This window comes from Bactrocera latifrons, unplaced genomic scaffold (genome assembly GCF_001853355.1).
Source record: "Bactrocera latifrons isolate USDA-ARS-PBARC rearing strain unplaced genomic scaffold, ASM185335v1 scaffold_35, whole genome shotgun sequence".
Lineage (NCBI taxonomy): Eukaryota > Metazoa > Arthropoda > Insecta > Diptera > Tephritidae > Bactrocera > Bactrocera latifrons.
Genome location: NW_017536990.1, coordinates 1,841,731 through 1,863,232, shown reverse-complemented (window position 1 = coordinate 1,863,232; position 21,502 = coordinate 1,841,731). Strand labels below are relative to the sequence as shown.

General features: G+C 35.8%; 1 protein-coding gene across 3 annotated transcripts in view; it reads right to left on the bottom strand.

Annotated features, from left to right (window-relative positions):
* LOC108971574 (connectin) overlaps positions 1-20,281 on the bottom strand; it is an 80,909-nt gene extending 60,628 nt beyond the window's left edge. The window contains exons 1-2 of one of the 3 annotated variants that reach the window (XM_018937735.1): positions 20,166-20,281; positions 17,594-18,069 (exon numbers count right to left, since the gene is read on the bottom strand). The gene's annotated coding sequence lies outside the window, so the exon portion shown is untranslated. The other 2 variants (XM_018937736.1, XM_018937737.1) reach the window with 2 other exon arrangements.
* Between the last annotated feature and the right edge of the window lie 1,221 nt (positions 20,282-21,502).

Sequence of the window (21,502 nt, the reverse complement as noted above, 5' to 3'; positions counted from 1 at the left end):
TTTTTTTTTTAATTTCGTATGACACCGTTTACTTTGGCAGCACCCTCTCGCGCTCGTTTCAGAGCGCGCTGTTGAAGCGCTTGAAGAGGGTGGGACATTTTCCTCAATATTAATTCTCTTCCCGTTTGCTGTTCAGCCTGTTGCAATTGAATTTATAGTGCGGGTTTGTTATCTTTTATTGGTGGAACGTGATCTACTACGTGGTCCTTCAAGACTTAACKGCATGTGTAGTTGAAGCACATACACAAACAATATAGAATATAATATATGTTATTACAAAGTGAGTGTATGTGTATCGACCGCCCTTAACTTGTTTACGGCCTTCTTGCCGCATTGTTATTTATCATTGTTTCGCCAATCATTGTTATTGCTGTGCTTCATCMTTTCCTATGCCTTCGCGCAGCTCAATTTTAATGCTTTATTTATTTGCTTTCGTTTTTTTTGTTGTTGTTGTTTGTTGGGATTAGTGTCGAAATATGTAGCAATGTATGTGCTAGCCATATTGAAGGACTTGGGTAAATATTTGCTTAGTCGCAATTTGTGCCCGAAAAATCCTTTTTTAATTTACCTACCATTGAATTTAATTGGCGGAGCTGATTAAATTGGTTACGGCTTTCATTGAGTTGTTGTTTGTGTTTCTGTTTTTTCTCCATGGCATTTAATGAGGGTAGAAGAATCCTAGGCATAGGCACTGTTGATTGTTAAGGAGGCATGGAGGTTCTGGTGGTTGTGGTTTATGCTGGAATTATGATTAAACTGGCGTTCCGATTGGTTAAAACGCTCCAAATAACAGCTGAGTTGTTATCAATGTCCATGAATTAAATGGTTTTTGATGAAACTAATTTCGAGGACCGTCGCAATCGACTGATAACGGCGTCGAGTGGAAGAAACTTTTAAAATGAAAGGTAAAATTTCTCAAAGCAACGGGCAGCTATCAGCAAATTGAATTTGAAGCGGGTTTTCCTGGAATAATCTGAAGATAAGTTATTACTGATTCACGTTTCATGATTCTCTTTGTTTATTTATTATATATATTTAGGAACGAAACCGAAGAAGTCATGTGGGTTGCCTTTCTAATTATTGTAGACCTTGTATCAATCCAGTTTATAGAATAAATATATAAAATTCGTAGAAACAAAGGACATTTTATTTAAGTTTAGCCTCAGTGGAATATAATGATCGCTTAAACKCCCTTCACCAAGAAGCCAACTCGACAAGGTGAAAGGTGAATGAACGGAAAGCTTTAATCAAGCTGGTGGTACATAACGCTTCAAAGGCAATTTGACTTTTATGCAAGGCCATTAAATTACTTAATGACATGTATTGCCTTATCAAATATGTGTAGTAATTACAATGAGTTTACTAAATTCTTAACCAAGGGTAATTAGTAGTAAATATACCACGCATATACACAGGTATGTGTGTATGAAAACCTCAATAGGTAAGGGTACAAGAGTTTACGTGGGAAGTCTGAACTTTTTTGTGGGGTCAGTTTTACCTGTAAAGTCATGAAGTAATGGCGTTAATTACACCAGCACTCGGTTCCGATATAAATAAAATATGAAGACGCCACAATTAAATGGGGCCTACGAAGCCTTAATATTCAAGAGGACAAACATAAAACCAATTAATTTGATAAAAATTTAGTGGACGCACTTGTAGGCAAATCCAAGTAGACTTCAATGCTACGCTAATATGTTACAATGTATATATATATATGTATATATCAAGATATGTATATAAACGTGTGTATGTACAAAATGTATATGTTTTGTTTAAAGAATATTCTCAAATTTATATAAAAATTTATGTGTTTAAGAACTTTTAATACTACCTTGTGTGATGTGATCCCAAACTCATTCGATTTTTTTGCAGGGCAGCTGAACTGTATTACAACAATTAAAAGACACCATGGGAATATATAAACATATAGGTTTACTCCAAGGTTTAAGGGTGACTATTATATTAAGTGAAGCTACACGCACCTACAAACATATATGAACATATATACCACATACAAATAGAACTGGTCACTTAAGCATCTTAGCCACTGGGATAGTTGGCGATAAAATTCAATACACAAATGTATATGCATATACACATGATGGGAAACAACACAACTGGCTCCTAACTGGAAAACGAACCGATAAACAGCTGCTGCTCTAGGCTACCTTTATCCCGTAGAAGAGCTAATGTTCGAAGTAGATAAGACAGTTTGCCAGCGCTGGTCGCTGAATGCTGTTTGCAGATCCTTTCCATTCGTAATTCCACGCATGTGAAACATCTAAATGCACTAAAGTGTCGTATAATTGCAGCTGCGTATTGGTGTGGTGCTTTGTGGCATGCCACACGTGTGACTGGCTTACGAAACTTGCTACCATTTGATAACAGCCTGATAGTGCTACTAAGACAAAGTGGGTATTGGGACATGCTTAATTGAATTAYTTAATTAGCAATTGCTTAGTGGTGAATAATAAAAGCATTATTTTCTTTGATCTCACACTATTACCACTTTGGAAGGCAGAGCATTTATTTCCACATTTATAAATAGAGAATTTGGAGTTTTGTAGGCTAATAAAAATTAGATACACAATAGAGCTATGTTCTTTTTAACAATTTGGCTGAAGTTACAGAAATAAGAAATATTAGTAACATTACCGCTCACAAGGTGGAAAATATTTTTTAGAATATCGATATCTCCCTTCGAGAGGTTGGTCGCTTGTCGGAACTACCGAACTACCACAGCATAGCTACCGTACACACTGAACGATCAAAAACCAGATAAAGATGTTTTATGCTACAAAAAATGCAACTGTGAAGGATACAATATACAATRATATAATATAACTCCAGTTTGTGTGAACAAAGGGTATGTTTAACGAATGCGACATATCTCATATCTCAGCAATGTCTATGACGAATATAGAAACGTGTAGTATAAAAACTTAAATATTCGTCGGCTTACGTCAATTAGTACGTCAAAAACCAAACTCAAGTGAGTAATTTATTGATTAATACCGTGGGGAGTCAATCAACACCTAGCAATGGAGCGAGTCGATAATTTTTGAAAGTAAACCTAAATTAGTATAATTAAGCTCASGCAAGAATAAAACAAGAAAAAACGTTAACTTCGGTTGCACCGAAGCTAAATAACCTTCACAGCTGCATTTCTGTTAGTAACTATGTGTTCAAATTTCGTGAAAATACATTGCCAAATGTGAAGTTTCCATACAAGAACTTGATTCCGATCGTTCAAAATTTCAAAACGATATCTTAAAAACTGAGTGACTAGTTCGTATATATACAGACAGACGGACAGACGGACATGGCTAAATCGACTCAGCTCGACATACTGATCATTTATAGGGTCTCCGACCCTTCCTACTGGGTATTACAAACTTCGTGACAAATTGCAACAGAAATAAAAGGAAACTAATAATAATTGCGCGCACGCTGCGGAAAGGGRAAGCTGAGGGAATTGAACTTTCAAGGATATAGAACAGTTTATCTCGACTTTCGCTAAAATTATAGGTTCTAGAGAACAAGTTGTAAAAGTGAGAAAGGTTACTTTAAACAAAAAAAAAAAAAATATATATATATATATATATATACATATATACATATAAGGTATACAAAGTCTCACAAATATGTAAGCTTTTAATTTTTATATCAAACAAATTTGTTTTCTTTCTTTCTTTATTAAATCATTTATGGCTGATGATGATTTTAGTTTTTCTAAAGTTTCTGCCTCTATGGACAATAGTGAGATGTYTGACAGCCGTTCTTGTCCCATCGAAGTTCTTAAGTAATTTTTTATTAGTTTTAATTTTGAAAAACTTCTTTCTGCCGTTGCGGTTGTAACTGGAAGGGTCAAGAATAAGAAGCATGCTCTGATTACCTCGGGAAAACTGGATGCAAGACTATTGAATTTTACTAGCAATAATTCAATGAGTTCTTTAATGGAATACATTTTTTTAATTGCAGAATTTAAGCATGTTTTTAGAGCCTTTAATTGGTCACAAAGATTAAGTGAAATGTCTTTACTGTATTTAGCAGACAGTTTTCCGGAAGCGTTTAATATCTCTTCGCTTGAAGAATTATACTGCTCATGTTGCAAAGGCTCTGAAATCTTTCTTTAGTTTGAGAAATTAATATATCTAAACAGCAATAGTATACATTGACTTTGAAATAGGATTCCGGATCGGAAATTCTTTCATCTTGTGATAACTCATCAAAAAAACGCTTCGTTATCTTTCGCCTACTGTTTTTAAAAACAGTTGTTACCGACCACTCYTTTGCTAAATCTTTGGATTCATTTAGCAAACTATTAAATGAATTCTGATTTCTTAATTGGCACATTCTATTTAAAATCACTCACAGTATCTTGTCTCTGAAAAAATAAAGAYATTTTGGGCACTTTTTTTATGACCTCGTCCCTTTTCTGTTTAATTTTTCTTTTCTCAGTGCCGCTCTGATAATCACTTTTCCTTTCACTCATTTCTTTAACAAATCGCTACTAATACTGCTAAACCAGAAGAACAATATTGTTTGTACTGAATTACAATGTCATGCACATTTATATAAAGCRCRTAAATAAACAGTGCACTGCACTCCGTGGTTTAACATCCAATGCAAARTACAACAACGTACACGTACATCGCGATATCGATGAAGGATTCCCGGGGATTTCCYGCTGAGTGAAGTAAGTAAAACGGGGAAGTCCCGCAGCCCGCCATAACGATGTAGAGTGTTRCCAACTTTTGAACGCACGCTTAAGGCGGGAAAAAAAGGAATTGTTTTATAGAATTTTGTCATTTGTAAAATAAAATAAATTAGAAAGTTTTTATTCTTTTTCCTTACACACTTTGGGGGCCCCCGTGGCCTGGGGGCCCCGTATAATTGATACGGCAAATACGGCGGTAGCTACGCCCCTGGTCCATTGTCCAACCAGTTTGTAATTTTTGTGTGTAAAACATTTATTATCCCATGGGGAAAATTATTTTATTATCAATCGAAAAATCTCACGTCAGGGCGTTTCCTAAAAAAGTTGGAAGGTCTTTCTTCGTTGATATGTCTACTTTCTGATGTTCTAAAAAAATATGCATTACTAGTAAGTTTTTGCTGAAACAGACCACACTTCAGCAATTGCCCACAACGAGTATTTTCAAATGAAATATTATAAATTAATATCTTTGCTGAAAGGTGAATTGTAAATCAGTTGTAATTAAATGCAAGTAATCATAAAAAATTTATTTAATTTAGTGGTCAACTCTTAGGGACGTTTTACTATACTTCAAATAGAGTRAATGCGCTATTAAATTTTATTATATAGAAAATGAAAATGTTATTTCCACATAAAAATTAATATCCCTATATTAGAGCGGGTTGCTTTGTTCTATAAAATCGCTTATGCGAACCATTATGTCTAAGAGAATATGGGACTGACACCGCATTAGGGTTTCTTCACTTAAAAAATCGTTGGCTCGAAACCGGGCATAGACTCATATTCTAGGCAAAGTTGTTCCGAATGATCCGCAGAATATTTTCCGCTGACCCATTCTAAATTGWCTCGTTATGCGGTATAACCACGGCAATATGCCACACTTAAACCTAATTATTAATTTTATTTAACGTATTCAACATTTCTTTAAAAGCMTGAAAGCCAAAGTACCAATCAGTATCAATTTACCAATATCGATTATGCAATTTTATTCTCCTCTTTGGCTTTTGCAATGGCAAATTAATTTCATTTTCTTAATTGTAAAATTACACCGTTGTTATTGTTGGTGTTTTCCTTTGTAGAATTTAAATAAAGTGGAAAGCGGTGTAAAGCAAAATTTTGCCGTTGTTTGTGTAACGGCGCAGCATGAGTGTCAATAAAAATTGTTGACGCTTTCTTTAAGGTAATAATGCCGCCACGCATACATACACGCGCAGGCAAGAACACACACGTCCACGTGAGAGCCGACATGTAATTGTGAGCAAATTATACACGCCAACTTAAAACACACTTACTACATGAGTATGTATTTATGTAAGTGCTTATACGGATACATGTATATTTCTGTTCATATGCAAGTGTAAAAGTGTAATTTCATGCACTCATGCAAAGACGCTTTGATGTATACATATATACATACACACACATGTATGAGCGTTGAATGTGACGAGTAATTACAGTTCAATGGCAACGAGAATTACGGTAAGCTGCAATTTTTTTCCACCTACCGCCATTATTTCTGYTGTGGATTTTCGTTTTTTGTTTCTCAGCAGATGTGAATGCGTTGTGGCAACAWTTTATACCCGCTGCAAAAAGAAAAACAATCCACACACACACACGCTTTCGCATATCTGTGCATTCGCCGATTTAAACTCATCTGCAGGTGAATTTCGTGTGGCGAGCTACGGCAATGAAAGCACAAAAACCATTATATGACGGTGGCCGTCGGCTGATGGCTAACGACGACAACGACAACGACAAGGCATAAAACAAAAAATAACCACGCACACATACCCACAAACGCCCAAAAACGTATGAGACGTATGAAGAAAAAAATGAAAGTGCCACTTGCTGCGCTGCGATAAGCGTARGGGCGTGCGAGACACTCGAGCTGAGCGGTGTGGGGTTAAAGGCTTCGTCGCTGACATAGTCCCGTGCAGTTGAGCGCAGATTGCAAACTATGGTGTGTTGCACATGCTGCACATATRTAGGAGAATATATTAATTTCTCCTTTCAACAATTGCATACAAAAAACAATGGCGGCATTAAAAGCAGTCAACTGAATTGCCTTTTACCACCGTAATTTGGATCATTGTATTACATATGCATGTACACATACAAACGCTCATGCATATATGCCTATAAATGCACTCATAAGTGTCGGAGTGGGGATGMGTGTGTGAGCCGTTCGCCTAACAACGCGAATTTTATATCTTTTTAAGGTATTAATTTTGGCGCGACAACTGGCGCGACAACAACACTAATATGCCACTTAATATGGGCTTCACTTGCATGTAGATATGTGCTTAAATATGAGTGTGGGCGTGGGCGCGTAGCTGTTTTCCGGCCTGCTCTTTATTATAAAGCGAAAACTGGCAGGGTTTTTTGCTTTTGTTTCCGCAAAAAGTCAAAAATTTAATTTCATAGCAACACCGCAAAAAAAAAAATAAAAAATAATAATGAAACGCAAAAAAGCGACAAAACTAGAAATAAAAAATTAATATGAATATAATATGAACATATAGTAAGTATATAAAATGTATATAAAATAAAATATTTGTGTATAAAATCTTTAAAACCTGTTAAATGTCGCCTGTCACCATTGCCAACGTTCTCGCTGGTGTTGTTGCCAATAAATTGGCGCCGCCGTCACACAGACGTTTGTCCAATAGCAGCAGTTGGCCGAAAACATMGAAGGACAGCTGGGCAGAAAAACAGCAATAACAACAACAATAGCGGTGACGTTGACAAAAGCAGTGGACGCCTTCATTTCACTTATTTGCCATTTGCCATTGGCCATTGGGACTTTATGCAGCCCAGGACACTTTTCGCTCAAGTAAAAATATAAGTAACAAACATATACATGCACATATATACTAAAAATACAAGTAGATATATGTATGTAAATACACAAACACATGTGCACATGTATGCCCATACATTTGCATGCGAAAGAACTTAATTCACGCAGTGTTTAGGTGACAGCATTCTGCCGAAAATTGAAGACAAAAAATTTAATGCTGGCGATAACTAACTTACATAATTAAGTTATGCCCAAACACAAGTTYTATCAGACGCTTTTTTTCGTTCAAGAAAAGCTCAGAACTTTTTTACCCCTCCATCAGCTTCGGGGCGGCWAAGGTTTTGATTAATAGGAGTGTTTAACTGATTGTTTGGCGGCAAGTAAAAAACTCTTCAGTTTTTCTGAAAATCTAAGCTCTTTCTACTGAGGTTGCGGAGAAGACACTAAGACTTTAAATATTTTAAAGGATTACATCACTTGCAAGCCAGAAAGCARTATAGTATTTCTGATAGCGCGGAAGACTTTTTGTTTAAAATTATCTCAAATACAAAACCAAGTAAAATTATTGTTGTTGTAGATGAATACAAGCAATGCTCGGAGGAATAGTCAAAAACACGGAAGAAATTTGAAAAAAATTAGTTTAGAGTRGCAAAAAAATGTGAATTTTTAACAAAAACATCTTTTCTTTGGAAATTCTCTAAGAAATTTGTATGAAAATTTTCTTTTGAAAACAAAATTTCCTCACCAACTCGGAGAGCATCATTTCGAGCAAATCGCCTTTAATATTTTTTGGATACAAAATCGTACAAATGCGCTGATATTTCTGAAACTCTTTACTTGACGAATTAAAAATTTTCACTGAAAGTGGTTTCTAATTATAAGACCACCACTGTACATAAATTCGATATGCATGAAAAATCGTTTTTTGGAATTCACATTAGGATATAACCCTTCAAGACAGATTAACGACATAAAAGTTATATTTTTTCGCGATTACACTACTCAGCTAATCTGAAGGAAAAASGTGCGACTGATGTGCTAAGAAGTMTGCGGGGTATTTAAGATGTTCTGAGTATGAATTTCAGTTCAAAATTCTTCACTAATAGCAATTTTTGCAAATTTAATAAATGGTGGTAGCTTGGCCCTACACCCTTTGGCCAAAAATACAAAAAATCTTACCACCGGAACGGACCCTGTTTTTATCCGAACAAGCTACAAAAATTTTGGCTTTCTTTTTACTGTTTTACTTATACCACTTCTATGTACTTGAAATTGGTTATAGGTAACCTTAAGCCACTTCAGATTCATACAGTATATTGTTTTGGGCATACACCAGCCCGTTGTTTGCTTCGCTTTTCTTAAATTTTATGTGAGTATATTTTTGTTTTTTACCAGTATTTTGTTCGATTCATCATTGCACTTACAACGTGTAACGCGTGGTATTATGATACTAGTTTCTATCGACAGAAGGCTTTTTTCTGTAAGCGAGTTCAATTTCAGGGCTTTTTTACTTCACCGTTAAATAGAAACATCTTTTAAGTGCTGGCCATATTGCCAATTCAATCAATGTGAGCAGTGCACAACTCTGCCATAAAAACTGACCCAACAGCAACACAGCAGCAAGTGATAAGAAACATAGAGAACCGAAAAAAACGTAAAAGTTCAACTATAAATCGTTACGCTTGAAAGTTCGGCCGCAAAACGTTTACATTTACCACAAACATCGATAGCAGACACCACAGCTAAACGTAAGCCAGGAAACCAACAACCCTCACACATATAAGTGTATGCATGCATATTTAGCACGCAACAATTGCTGCAAGCAAAGTAACGATGAGCTTTGTGTAAAGCGGTTAGTTAGAGCTGAACGAAAGCCAAAGGAGAAAGAGAAGCAACAGCAGAAGCAACAAGTAAAAAAGAAGGCGACGTAACTTAACTTTTTGTCAGGGATATAAATCTAAATTTAATCTTAYGCTACTGAAGGCGCACAACAGCACCAAAGAGAGTCCGTCGTCTCGTCTCTAGAAAGCGAACAAGCAATTCATTGTGCAAGAACAACAGGGTGGCAGCATGCGGTGGTGTAGCAGTGGTGACGGTTAAGCTATTGAGTGAAAGTGCAACGCTTGCCGATGCAGAGCGTTGAGGGGCTGGAGGTGTCGCAAACTAATTTGTAACGAGATTAGTAAACGATGCGTTGTGAAGGGTGGGAATGGCTACACGTGCGTCTATTCCACACACACACACACATACAAACAAAGAAACGAGGATATATGTCTGTTCAACAAATTTTTAATGCAGCGTTGCAAGCATGTAAGCGGGTAGAAATTACTGAGACGCTTTGTGTGTGTGGGTGTGTGTCGCTCACTTAAATGCCAGAGAATGAGAATTTACTCGAAATTGCTGAGATTTGCTGCACAACGAGCGACAGTATAAATTCAAATTTGCACAGAGAGGTTGCGCAAATGCAAATACATGGATGCGAGTGTATATGCAAGGCAAAGACAGTGCACAATTTATGTATTCACGCACACACCTACACATGCTAATGTGATGTAGACGCAGCTTAAGCCTAGTTAAGCCTTTGTCATGCCCCACAACCTAATGTGATGTAGACGCAGCTTAAGCCTAGTTAAGCCTTTGTCATGCCCCACAACACTGAGATTTCCAAAGCAATGCCCCGCTGCCCGTGTAAGTCGGTATGTGCTGTCCACACACACATATATATAAAAGTGTGTGTGTGTGTGTGTGTGTGTGCTTCCTTTGACAGTCCACAGTCAGCAAACTCACATTTGCTTTGAATGCAGAAAAGATGTTATTTCACTTTAAATGAAAATTGTTTATAATTCCCTCAATAAATGCTGACATCATTTCCGAGTGAGTTGCATGAAAATCAAATTTAAATATTTGCCAAGCACACACACTCAGCAAACGCATCCAAATACGCACACATTTCCTTTCTATGCACACACATAAATGTAATAAGGTGTGTATGTGTATGTGTATATGTGTGTATGTGTGTATGTGTATATGCTCAGACAAGTTTTAAGTTTGCGCACTCATAGTCGCTTACAAGCTCATAAGCTCACTAGAAGTTTCGCACACGCCTTTTCTTCCTCTGCATAAACCACTGTTCCTTATTTAATTTTGCATGTGCGCGTGCGTTTGTGTGTGTGTGTGTGTGCGAGTTGTTGCACAAACAGTCGAAAATCTCCCAAGGCACTTGAGCTATTTTCCACTGCGTTGCCACATTTTTGCTATATCAACCAACACGCSCTCACATACATACACACACAAAATGTTGCAAACTGAAATGCGAATGTGTGCGCAGTGTGACAGAAGCAGCACAGTTGAGGATACAGATTTGCTGCAGCTTGCGCGTAATTGTGTGCCATCTGTATGACATGCCGTGCAACGTCAGTTTGGAGGAYGGACTAGTCCAAAACAAATAGCAACAGTGACAAAGTGAAGGCAAGCAGAGCTGCATTGAGATCGGCATTAGTAAAGAGTCGGTACCCTACGAAACGAAAACTATCAAATAATTGTTACTTATATTTTCAGCATGAATTATAATTTTTTTAGTATTATGACTATATTTTTAACTCGAAGGTCTTGAATCTATTTTTTATTTCAGCTACATTTATGTATAACTGAACTAACTAAACTAAACAAAATCAGCTAACGCAGTACATCCAAAGCAGAACATTTTAGTTGTCTTTAAGCCAGTTTCAAGATTACTTAGTAGTTTGTGTTGATCCATCACCTTATACATATGACACCTAAATGTTGCAATATTCCGATCTGTTCAATATATATAATACAACAGAATAAACAAGTTTTTCACATAATTTTATTCTGGTCGYTCAGTTTGTAAAGCAGCTAAGTATATGATAAAAWGATCCCAGCTATAAAATTTCTACTGAGATTGTACTAGGTACTGCTACAGACAATAACACAAGCCCAATTCGGTGAAGGCATCTCGTGAAGTGAAGAAGTTTTTTAAACAAGCATTTGATTCTGAMTGTTCAGTTTTTTTGGCAGTTATGTGCTATAGTGGTCCGATATCGGCAGTTCCGACATCTGTCTCAAAAAATGAGGGACTGATATCAAATAGACTCAGTTCGTCTCGCTGACCACCAATATAGAAATCCTATATATGGTTATTTGCAGAGTTTCTTGCATGGCAAATATAATATACTTTATTTATGGTATTAACATCTAAATTGGTGGAATAGCAAGCACATTTAACATTCGTACATTTCTCTATGGAATTAAGCCGTGTAGCTGCGTTCTTTCATATTATAAAGGTCTTGATAAGTGAACAGCGCTGAARTTAAGTGAGAAGAATTGACACACCGACAGCTTAAAAGCCATATGACATCTCATTAGGAATATAACACTTTCTTATTTTCTATAAAACGGTATTTTCGAGAACTTCTATCGTGTGACAGATACTTTTCTAATAAAGAAACACTTCTTTATGTTTCATATCAAATATAGTCGAAAAACTGAAGAGTACCACAAAGTCCTACAAGCCAACGCAGCGTAACATTTACACCCATATRTAGGTAATATGCAGCTTTTATATGTATGTATGTATGTATATACTTTTATGGTATTTATTTGCCAGCCTTTGCTTTGTCGCACAAACTGTTGATATGCCAAAAACTTGGAGAAGTTTTACATGGCCTTATGAAGAAAKCGGGCATTTTTATTTGCTCTCTTCACACGGCTACACACACATACATGTTTATAAGTAAGTATGTGTGTGTGCGCGCTGCAATACAAATTGTTGCAAGTGGCCGCAGTGATTCAGTGGCACTTTCGAAAACATTTCTCTCTGCTACTTAYTTATTTGCGACCACTTTGCATATTTCTAAATTTATTCGCTGGCTAGTTGTACGATTGTGGCGCGTCTACAAGTGTGCGACGGAGTTTTTGCTGCCGCAACGGCTGCTGTGGCAGCGTAGTGTGTCGTATGGGTGTGTGTGTGTGACTGACTTTTTTGTGTGTCTGTTTATTCTGTCGCTTTATCAACAAGTTATATTCATAACCATTTGCACGCTTATAAGTACATTACTAAGTAYATTGGTGTTTGTATGAGCAAACACTATTAAGCCCTGTTGCACGCCTTTGCATAGACTAGGCTTTTTACAACATTGTCTTCGCCGTTTTTCATAAGCTTTCCTTAATAGTTGCGGTAATCTGCTTTTGGTTGCGTTATTCTAATCAAAACATTTTCCACATATTTTTGGCAGTTTCTGTTTATTTCTTTACAAAATGTTATTCAGACGGCAGCACTTGTAAGTACATGCTTAGTCGCCAGAGAATATAAACACACGTCAGATTTCATTTGTCAAAAAGGCGGATCTTTTTGAAACCCAAAATTCGACCAAAGCTGTAATGCCATTCACGGGTGTATTTGTGAAAGGATATTAAAACAGATTTCTCTTCATTTTGATCGCTTGTATGGCAGCTACACTTTGCAGACTGTATAAARCAAGATATTCGGCGATTGTAGCGTTGGCTTGGACGATAATTAATGAGAAACTTTATRAGGACTTARCTTTGATCATTAAGTTTGCATGGCAGATATATGCTGTAGTCGWCCGATCGGCTGTYWTTTGTTCTGGGTACAAAAATAATTKAGGGATAATTGTCTRATCTATATTAGAAAAATTTCAGGATTTTAGGTATTAGTGTTGGGCACTATATTCAGTAATCGGATTGTCCGTTGTCATGAGAGTATTGTTGGTCGTTTGAAAACAGAAACCAGACTTTCTTAAGGAATTTTATGGGATGCTCACGATACAAATTAATTGTTTCATATTTAAATTATTACAGTGCTCCAAAAAATAAATTCGTTTATACGAATTCGACGTTTCTCAAATTTTATTAGAGCCTTCTSACAGTATCAAAGCCCTTTAAAAGTAGAACTTTTAGCCTAACTTCATAGCAATCCTACCCCAAGACAGATCTCTAACCGCAAATAAGCTTGCACTTTATGCCAATGTAAATATATATTTATGGTACATATAAGCTGAGGAGCAACTTTGGCACATAACTGCATACCTAATACATTCTAAGCTACAGAGAGAAATGGAAAATTCCACAGAGACAGTGATTTACTTGCAAATTCTTGTTGTCGTTTTGTCTTACTGAGCTCATACGAATATTTGTGAAAATATGTATGCAAGTATCTGTAAGTATAAGGGTGGTCGCTAAAAATAAATAACTGTTAGATATTTGTAGCTTGACCTTTGAGCGATATGCTTTTACTATGTTTAGTGGAGAGGTTACAAGCTAGATTTCAAATTTCCGGAAACAACCGTATCTGTTTTGGGTTTAAGATAAAAAAAATAATCTCTTTAGTCATTAAGAGAGTTTATATTGAAGTAGTCATTCTTACCCAATGAAGCCTAAAACGTAAGTGATTAAATTTACCCCCTCCATTTAAGGGTAATCCTAAAATATATCTTTAGTTGGCGTGACCGATGCTGATATGAAAATTTATACACACATATATCGTTGCATTTGTATTTCTTTACCGTTATTGTTACTGCGAAATTTTCAGCTTATAGCTCATATTTCCATACACAAGTCTTACACGCACCATTACAAAAACATATGTGCATTTATTCATTCATTTGCCCCTGGTTTCTGAAGAATTTAAATATTAGCAAATCGACTTGAAAACAATTAAATTTTTAGTCAATCAATGTATGATATGAGTAGATAAAAGTTCYCTGTACATCGACAACAAATATTTGTATATATGTATATGTTCAGCTAATAGTAGACTTTACTCTGCATTTCTAACAGACATGTGCATTCTTATTTCGGGAAAAGCATTGTGATTAATACTTGCAAAACTGAAATATGATTTCATAAGGCCTTGGAAATTCCATTTTGAAATCGATTACGAGCACTGAGCAATGAGTTTACCAGCTTTTTCAGTTGAATTGGAAATATACTGACTTTATTTCTCTTCACAGCTGGTCAGTAAATGCATATTGTATTTTTTTTTTGTACTGTGTATTGCTTTTCATTCAAAATTTAATTTCCAAATACATACGGTTATCAAAAAAGTCTTGCGGTATTTTCGTTAGTTGGCGCTGAGAGCGCATTGTTCTAGTTTTATTCGTCGCAACGGGTCATGCTATACCTGTTTGGAAAGCTTATTTCACGCGCTAACACGTGCTTGATTGATTGTCGCTTCTTTTAAGTTGTTCATGAGTTTTAGCGTCTCAAACATGGAGCTAAATAAAGACAAGATACGGCATAATTTACAGTACTACTACGATAAAGGCAAAAATGCATCTCAAGCCGCCAATAAAATTTGTGCAGTTTATGGACCCGAAACAGTTTCCATTTCCACCGCACAACGATGCTTTCAACGTTTTCGTTCTGGTGTAGAGGAGGTCGAAAGTGGGCCACGCTCCGGAAGGCTTGTCGCCGAAAATTTTGATAAAATCTTTGAATTGGTCGAAAGAGACCGGCATAAAAGCAGCCGTAGCTGGGCATGAGTCATCAAAAAAAATGTTATGAACAATTGCAAATTTAATAAAAATACCGCAAATATGCAAATAGTTTCTGAACTAAAAAAATCTATTCAAATTTCATTTTATGTAAAAGTGAAAGAAAATGAATAACTACTTCGAAATTTTAAGAAATTTATGAGTATTGAAAACCTTTTATCTGGTTTAGTACATATTTATATGATTATGAACCGGTTTAAGGAAACGTTGCAAAACATATCACTGAAAGTTCATTCTACCGTATTATCTGCGCATTTCAAGAAAAAGTTAGACTAAACCCCAACTCCCAACTTTTTCTGGCAAATCATGAAGGCTTGGGTAAGCTTCGAAGTAAAGTAAACAAAGTCCGTTTGTGGATTTTTTATTATTACATGTAATGAGTCTAATACAAAAAATTCCTTTATTAAATATTATATATATACACAGCCTCCATTCTTATAACTAACATGCCTGTATTATTTCTCTCCATAATATTGGCGCATTTTGACTATTATATACTCGACACACGAACTTTGCATTAGGGTCCTCAGATTCTTTGCGGCATTTTCAAGACAAATGCTGCAATTCACAGATTATRTTGCTACTGGAATAAACTTCGCAATCGTCCATTTCAAGAAAGCCTCAACAAGGGCTGTGATTCACAGAACTYATGATCTCTATAAGAAACTAAAAACAAGGTTCTTAGTCACCATATTCAGGAGTTGTTGTTTAAGTATGTGGATTTTAGCTTTACCTCAAAATAGTGAACCATAATATATAATAAATTWAACACTTTCCATCGAAAAAGTTAGGTGTAAATGGAGAATAGTGGAAATTGTTGGTTTTCTCTTTAATATTATAAAGAAGCTACATATATTAAAAATTTCACTTGATTAGGTACGATAATGATACGAGTACCATCCTCGTCGGATTTGATTAAAGTTGTATGTGCTGAAGCTGACTGACCCGAACTCTTCGACACCATAGTAGATTAGTCATGGAGTAATTTATTTTCTTAATATTCCATCAATTTAATAACTGATTTGGAATCCTAAAATTTAAGCTTTTTTCAAAATCAAAGACTATTCTTAATCCTTAAGTAGGTTCTAATTTAAGGGCAGGTGAGCCAAATTACCGCTCTACCCTTCAAGCCGGATTATAGCATTAGCTTTTGATGTAAACGCTGTCTACTCGAAATATACATAAATTATGCAGCACATCACCACACACACGCACACACAAACTCGACCACTCACTTAAAACATTGACGATCTGCTGATTTCACAAAGCGATTGCGAATAATTATTTCCAGGCGTGCGCGTCACAATGGACATCAATGTGTTTTTGATGAACACTGTAGCCATGGCGGCGCAGTTTGAGCTGCAAGGTATTTGCTGAAAGCAAATCAACCATGAGTACAACAACAATAAGGATTAAATTTACACGCACATATACTGAAGCACAGACACAACCACACATACACAAGAGCTCAGCGGCGCATAAATGTAGTTTAGAAGCAGTCAGTTGGTGATTTACGATTTTCATTTGAAATTTAAATTAACATAATGGTCGCCTGCAGACGCKTGAAGACAACACAATACATATTTATGCATTAGCATCGAGCAGCGGGAACCGGCAACTAACGGTGYGGACCCTACGCAACCAGCAGTCGTCAAGGGTGCTCATCAGCACGTCGACAGCCGGCAGGTTGTTGAGTGATGCCAGAGGCGTCACGGCCAGGTGGTAAGGGAAGAGCGTGCGACAGGTGAGCGGACAGCGAATGGGGTTGGGGTGGTGAGCTTTATTGCTAAGCTTTGAGTATGCGATTGTGTGTGGGAGAACATTTGCTGGGCGGCATTAGTTTTATGCATAGGTAATTAAGCAGCCGAAGATGAAGGCACAAACTCATTTCAAAAGTTGCTCAAACAAATATACATATATATASATAYAAGTATGTATATGTATGTAATTCATTGTAAGCACTGCCACAGSAAGAATGCGGAGAGTTGCGTAAAATCTTAAATGTTGGGCTTGCTGTTGCGAAATTTCGTTGCTGATGTTGATTGATGCTTATTTTCGGCACAGCTGCGTTGACAATAACAACACAAAATGCGACATAAAAGCAAAGAAATGCGCGGCGAAAGCACGCTGGAGCGGAGCTGAATTCTAAAAATTCCACAAAGATGAAATCCACTGTATTTAAATGCGTTTTTTTTGCAAACTACCTTTGCCGCAGGCGCTGAAGAGAAAAAGGGCCCAGAAAATTATTTACTAACACACACACCCATCCAAACGGAAGTAATACAAATTTCGTACACAAGTCAACCAAATACATATGTACGTGTGTGTGCGTTTGTGAGCACGGCAACTTGCTGTATTTTATGTAGTCGTCAACAACTGCCTAAGCTGTTGCGGATTTGCMTACGTAAAACACGACAAAGTAACGGTAGTGCGGCAACGTGCTACATTTTCACTTTCTTTTATTGCAAGTTTTTTTCACCTTTGCTTTGGTGGAGAAGAAAGGCTCAGTATAGCGGCACCTTAGCGCAGACTTACCCGTACTTGTTGCTTTTCGGCTATTGGTGGCGCCTGCTTTCCAGCTGTGGGCGTGATTCAGATGAATGCTTTATTTTCCAGTTATTTCGTTTACATTTAGCACTTGTTTGTTTTTGTTGTTTGTTGCGCTTGTAATTTCTCTTTTATTTATTTATATTCACTCTTGGTAAACAGTTAATGCAATTTACAGTAACAGCTGTCAATCGACATCACAAACACGCTACAAATTCAAATTGAGTTGTATACGCGCTTGCCTTCATAAGTGTGTTTGTGCGTGTATATTTCATTGACGTGTATCAATATGCCGGCTCTTGTGTCACTTCAGCGCTTGTCACTTTTACACGTTTCAAATTAATTTATGCACATACAAATTTCTAAGATAATTTTTATTTCCGGCAGGAATTTGTTTAGTGAACGTGCGGTTTTGCCTTTYAGTTAATATTCAATGTTTTTCCTTTATTATTATTTCGAATTTGCTGCAAAAGTAAAAATATTTCAATTTAAARTTGCATTGAGAAAGTTATAACTGTTAATTGTTGCATCAATTTTTGATTTTTTATTTCTGGTATTCACCAAATTTTTTTTTTTTGCGTGAAATATTAATTTACTATTTCACTTTGATAAATTTATTTAAATGAGTTTCGTTCTTTTAGTATTTGGAGTTCGTTGGTCAATACATAAAACTYCTAAACTAAACTTAATAGCAACTATTTTTATTGCAGTGATAATCGAATGCTCAAACACACTTTAATGATTCTTTTTCGTATTACAGTAAGACTCATATAAACGTAACGAATTTATATGTAGGTTGTTTAAGCTGTGAAAAGCTTGCTTTGTTTAGCTTTAGTATGTACTTTAAATTTTTCTAAATCACTAAAAAAGTTCTCAAATAATTGTTTAATAAAAAATAACAAGAAGTAAAGACGTCCAACATACTAGAAGAGTACTTCTGCCTTAGCTTGGTATACATTTTTAAGAAATGCAACATTTGAGCTTATAATATTGCCACATTGACTGAAGTTAGYAGTGCGTTGCGAAATAAAATAAAGTRTTAAAAAAATAATTAAGGAAKATTTCTCATTGTGGGTGAACCAGATAAGTAGTAGGTAGTTAAGGTGATTGTCTGAGAACGAACCAAAAGAGTTCATATTTATAAAAGAGTGCAACGACCGTCTAAACTCCCACATTTAAATAATGTTGGGAATCAGGAATAATTACAAAAAAAAAAAAATTCAGGAAAAATAAATATATTCTGAATTTTTTTACGAAATTTAGTAATTGTTTTATTCATTTCTTTAATTTTTCTTTATTTTTTGTTTGCATTTTAACTTAGTATGGGCTTCGGCTCATGACACGATCGAATTGCCACATAAATTAATTGCACAACGTCTTTTTTAATGAAATAACAATTATTAAAGCTCTGAATATAAACATTCTGTGGTTCATAAAATAATGGAAAATCAAAATTTTGCTTCCAAAAAAGTCATTTCAAATTTGGAAGTGTTTTTGAGAGCCCAAAATTGGCTTTAAATTTACAATTTCATTGAAGAAAAAAGAATTGATGGTAATTGCRATTTAAACTTGATATGAATATACATACATATTCTTGTATAAATTAAAAATATCATTATTAGGTTTATTCAAACTGCCATTTGATGCAACCTGAAGTCCGAATCCTTTCCCATTATGATTAAAATTTACGATATTTTTTCCATGTCTCCGAAACTAAGCAAATAAATAAAAATTGTAGCATATAAATAGGCGCATTGGCATCAATATGGTTTCTGAGATCTAAGATTTTTTTAATTCATAACACTGGTAAGTACCAGCAGTGTAGAAATTGAATTAAAAACTTTAAACTGAAAATGTCAGCAAATTTTCAAGCAACTCAAACATTAATTTTTGTTTCTATTTCAAATATTATTTAGAAAAAAAACTGAATTTCAGTATGTTAAAATTGTTGGATTATTTATTTATTTTATTTTTATATGACAGAATGAAATACATAACATAACATAAACATTGAACTTAACTCGCGTCAATATATATAAGAAATTTTACAACTTWATTTATGTTTTAAGTCTCAACGTCTTTTTAGGGGGCAAATAAACTAATGCCAATGAATTCTGCAAGATTTATGAAACTTCATTAAAGAAGCAAATATAAAAGCCAGAAACCGCGTTTATTGCAATTTCAAAACAAAAATAAAAACAAAAATTTTATGTCTTCACACTTGCTCTTGCGAACTTTTTTATTCCTCAGCACTCGCTTTTAAAAGCACAACACTTCACAGCTTCGGACGAACAATCAAAACTTGTTGCATTGCAGCCAGGCCAAATTCGTTGCACGCACACTCACGCAAGTGCCACTTCGCAACGTTTACACGTATGTGTGACTGGGATTGTCACGCCAGCAAGCCGCGAAATACYTCGTAGTCAAATTTGCATTTTAAACCTTCATTTAATGTGTATTTAAGACTTTTTAGTTTTCGCCAAAAATAACAGTACTTTTGCACTTTGACACAGTTTCGGTGAATTTTACTTTTTTCGCCCGATTGAACCCAAATACATACACATAAATGCGTTCGCATACGTTCAGCGCACCACACAATTACTGGGTGAACAATATAGAAAATCGGAAAATCGTCAAACGTGAAAAACGAGAGGAGCAACACGTTGCTAGCACACAGACCGCCCAACGAAGACTAAGCGCACGACAACAACTGTCACAGCAGAATAGTAGCACACGCGCCGCCACAGTCAGAATCGCCGCCGCAGCGCTGGGTGGCCGAACGCACGAGCTAACAAGGGTGGTGAGTGGTRGTGACGACTTGTGTATGCTCGAAGCAGGCCAAACACCAACACAATGAAGCAGCACACATAGCGAAGGCAACCAAGTCCAAGCAACTCCAATTGGAACATCAACAGACGGTATGTGCCTGCAATAGCGGCGCTTGTTAGCCGWCGTTCGTATTTGACACTCGCTATTTTGCTCTGTTTACGAATCATCTGCATGTGTGTTTCTGATTGTGTTTTGGTGGTGTCTTTCTCTCATTTCCGTTCTAGTTTTCTTATGATTCTCCTATATTTCATTTCACTTAGTATCGCTTCGCTCTCGGAATTGTAGCTCTCACGTGCACGAGTAGCCCTATGTCCGGGCTATCTGTTCGCTGGCTAGCTCTAATAATGCCAATGCCCTGGTGAGTGTTCGGTGGCGCGATGTTGTGTGCTCTCGCGTGTCCCGTTTCGGCGTATGAGCAGCCGTGAGTRGCGTCTACTCTGTGAGTGTTTCAAACCTATTTCATTTCGGGTGACTGAAAAGCGGAAGTCAGGTGCAACTGTTACTTGTGGCAATGAAACTTGAAACAAATTTAACGAAGGTTTGAACAAGATTTTTATATAAAGAACACAACAATAACTAAAGAGAAATGTTTAATTAATTTCATTAATAAATAAAAAATTAAAAATTCTGAAAAATAATTTTATAATAAATAATTTTATAAAAATAATTTTATATAAAAAAATATTATTTTTGTAAAAGTAAGTTGCATTGATTTGGTAAATTATAGTTTAGCAACAGGTATGTTGAGCAACATAATGAGTTCTTCGGTTGAAATCATTGAAACCATTGGTGTATATGTATACAACTTTGCGATATTTTTACGTAAAAATATGCAATTATATTCACTCTTAGAACAATGAAAACAGAGGTAAAGATATTAAAGCATATTGATATCATACTGAATTTCGTTGAAAAAATAGTTTCAAATTTATATTAATATGAATACTTCGATATTTGCATTGATTTCAAAAGATTTAAGCTCCCGATCCTGCATATCAAGTTTATATTTGACTTACATATACAGCAAAATTAATCGTCGAGAAGATATTAGACTTGGTCAAACAGGCA